Source organism: Prosopis cineraria, unplaced genomic scaffold, assembly GCF_029017545.1.
Source record: "Prosopis cineraria cultivar Desert tree isolate PC_DT_omini unplaced genomic scaffold, ASM2901754v1 PC1, whole genome shotgun sequence".
Classification (NCBI taxonomy): Eukaryota; Viridiplantae; Streptophyta; class Magnoliopsida; order Fabales; family Fabaceae; genus Prosopis; species Prosopis cineraria.
The window spans coordinates 10,419,729-10,423,604 of NW_026555332.1; the positions used below are offsets into that span (position 1 = coordinate 10,419,729).

Sequence of the window (3,876 nt, forward strand, 5' to 3'; positions counted from 1 at the left end):
CATTATATATTTGAAAATTTAAATGGTACTCTATAATTAATAATTAATCATTATGAAAAGACCTATACCTAAACTTATTCTCTCTCCGTCTCTCACACCCACACATAAAGACATACAATCACCCATTCACACACTCGCACGTGCAGAGACACGCATTTCTCATAGCAGTTTATTTACATGTTATAGATAAAAATTCTCGAGAAAAAGATAGTATTAAATCAATTGTATGTGTGGCAAAGGGCCGGGTCCCCTTTTATTTCTCTCTTATATTGTAAGAGAGCTTGTTGTTTGTCTTGCGTTTTTTGTCGGTGGATCTAGGTTACTCTCTCCCCTATGCTCTCAACGTGAGAGGGTTTGAGGTAGGCGCGTGTTTTTTCCAGCCAATAAGGGTGTTTGGATGGTGATGGATCATCTCTTCGATTTGCAATCCAATGGTGAATCACTCAGATCTGGCTTCCTTGAGTTGCGGTGGAGGTATGTTTCACTTAAACTCATCAAACATTGTAATTTTATTTAGATTTAGTATGGAACTATTCGTGGTTGGTGAGTTCAAGGTGTGGATTTTGCATGCTCCTGATTCGATCTGCATGGCGATTATGGTTATGATCTAAGTTTTTTCTTTGAAATTTTGGTGGTGTGCTTTTACTTTTTGCTTTAAGTTACTTTGGGTGATGATCAGTTTTTGGCATTAGGTTTTGCCGATTGGCTTACAACAATTGACTAGAAACCAGCATTTAGGGGCCAAAAAATGAAAAATTTTCACCAGTGTGGCGGGCTAAATTAATTTCAACAATCTTTACAAACAAAAAAAGGACTTTTTTTTCCCATTAAAGTTGTTAGTTTTTTGCTTAAATTTTTTCTGATTTTGTTAGCGAAGGTTTTGTCTTGTTGGTGCACTAATCTTCTTGTTTGCTTAGCGTTTTATCTTCATTTATGGTTGGTTTGATTTAAGGAAAAAACCTATTGACAGTATTGGTATTTGTTTTCACACTCATTCTTAACTATGAAGTCTGACAAAGCATACAATGAAGATGAAGATAAAGAGGATAAAAATATCATTCAGCATCATGGCGTGTGTTGATCTATGCCTATCAAATCAACGATATACCAAAGGTACATTTATGTGTATTTTAATTTATATATATATATATGATCATATATATGGTTAAACCTTTATAACATCTCTTGATTCTAATTTTCAAATAATTCTGGATGATATAATATTTCATTGACAATGTAAGCTAATTAGACAAATCATTTCTATGCTACAAGCTCTTACAACAAATATTGTGGTTATATTAATCTGATTATTCTTTAACAAAATAAATTTATAAATTAGATAAACATCCCTTTTGTAGAAGACCAAAGCGGCAATGGAGTAGGACAAGCAAAAGAGGTTCAAGCAAACAATCCAATTAATTTCCTGGCTTTGTCAAGTTCATGATATTATTTAATAAACAATAATGATTTTTTTGAATTTAATAGAAATAAGTTGGGCCTTGCAAGTTCTTAGTGGAATGACTAATTTTGTAGGCGGAACCAAAACTTGGTAAACTCTGCTTGCTTTACTCGATCTGTTAAGTTAATGGGTTATAAGAAACTATATGTTAGCATTTTATATGAATCACATACTAAGACTCTTCACTTATACTAAAATAACTTAAGCTACTTTGGAAGGACTCACTACACACTTATATTGTTGTAATTAATTATCTTATTACTCCATGTGGAACTATCATACATCTAATACTATAAACTTTCAAGTTACTTATACTTTTCAAATATGTTCTTATCACTAAAATGTGTGTTTTGGTAGGTTTATTCAATCTTATCCAAGGGTTCCTGATGCAGCCTAACCTAACACATTAAACCACCTCTATTACTAGCAAACATGGAGTTCTGACGAGGCAACAAAATCCTGTCCATTCATATATGATTTCAAGCCAGAACATGCCTCTACGGGTGCTTCCAATAGCTAGTCATGCAGTCATGACTAGCACCATGTTTCTAGTCTATTACAAACCTGCAAGTCTATGGTTTTGATGTTTGTGACAATGTATGCTAATTGCTGAGATTGTGAAGCTAATATAATTTATGTTGGTGTTGAGGATGGAGATAATCAAGATGCTGTCATGAGTACAAATTCAAAGAGAAAGCCTATTCCCAAAGGCTAGCTTTTTGGGTTAAAGAGCTTCTCACACTAACCCCACTCCACTTGTGAGACTTGCCAATGTAAAATTCATGGTGGATTCTTTATTGAATTCTCATAATTGCTTGTTAATCTTTTCTTCCCAAAATCAACGACATACCAAAGGTATATCAATGGTTATTTGACATCAAATATTCATTTTCAATTTTATGTGTGTGCGTGTGTGTTCTTCAAATTGTAATATGTTCACACGCATGCAATGCCTTTTTTCATTAGTCTTTACATATTTATTCAGGCATAGGGTTGAGTAATATAGGCTTATTCTTAAGTAATTTTTGTTTCTTTGAACTTTTTCTAATGGTTAAAATGTCTATTACTATTATTAGATGCTCAGTGAGGAGAGTTTGGAGATGAATTTGAAATGCGTTAATGTAATTAAGTTATTTTACATTTTGATTCTCATATGTCTGACTTTGACTTCTCTACGACATAATCATGCATAAATCCATTTGGATTTTCATCTCACATGGGATTATCAAGTTTTGTTCCTCAAAGTTGTGCATGGGTTTCGATGATCGCATATCATTTAAAACAAGAAGCACAAATAGGTTTGGTGTGAGATTATTTTCTTTCCTTTTAAATTATAATAATGACACCATCATATTGGCATTCTGATTGTTTAGTAGATTGACGTAAATGATCAGCATAGAAAGACATTTTCATGCAAGTTATCGTGAATAATAGACTATAACAATTAAAGAATTATATTATTTTATCAGTAAAAATGTGAAGATAATCCAATAACGAGCTCAATGAAGGAGCCATAAAAAATCTCTGCGACCAAAATATCTATAGAAGAATGATAACTTAGTGTGTTGTTGAAAATCAAGACTTTTTGTGTCTTGTGGTTGCACTATGGTAGCAAGCATCTATTAAAAATTGTATTTGAAATAAGTGTGACCTTGAGAATCTGAGGTAAGCCAAGTAGTAGGCTAAACCAGAATAAATTAATTTTGTCCACTCTCCTTTTCACTCAAAAACTCATTTCTTACTCACAAATTTGGGCATAAATTATTCTACACTTTGCTTCCTCTTTTTAGTTAGAAAAAGATTTTCAGAAAATTTTAAGAACACCTAATTCACTCCCTCTTAGAAGCCAGCTTGATTCTACAGATTTTTCTTTTTTTAAAAAAAAAAATCTTCTTCATTATATGTCATTCCATAACTACCCTTAATTCCTTATATAATTGTGTCAGCAAACACTCAACATAAGGAAATGGGAAATTAGATACCGGGTTAAGTTTGTATACATGTGTCTTTGCACGTGAAGATTAGTTTACGGTTAGGTGTGCCTCTTCCAAGGAAGAGAAACTGATTTATGTTTCAAATATACAATGTATCTGTTTATATACAATGTATACTTGACAATTTAAACTATCCGTACTCTATAATTAATAATCATTATCCAAAGTAATAAACCTAAACTTACTCTCTCTCTCTCTCTCTCTCTCTCTCTCTCTCTCACACACACCCCAACACACAAACACGAACGTGCACACTTGCATGTACACAGGCACAAATTTCTTGTAGAAGTTTATTTACAAGTTCTTGATAAGATTCTCTATAAAAAAAGATAGTATTAAATCAATTGTATATGTGACTGAGAAGAATCCCCTCTATTTCTCTCCTTTTATAAGAGAGCTTGTTGCTTGGCTTGCGTTTGTGGT

General features: G+C 32.7%; 1 long non-coding RNA gene across 1 annotated transcript; it reads left to right on the forward strand.

Moving 5' to 3' along the window:
* Positions 1–317: 317 nt before the first annotated feature.
* On the forward strand, positions 318–2,282 carry LOC129308771 (uncharacterized). Its single transcript, XR_008592730.1, has 3 exons — positions 318–474; positions 1,010–1,113; positions 1,817–2,282. It is a non-coding gene; the product is annotated as an uncharacterized LOC129308771 (long non-coding RNA).
* The last annotated feature ends 1,594 nt before the right edge of the window (positions 2,283–3,876 follow it).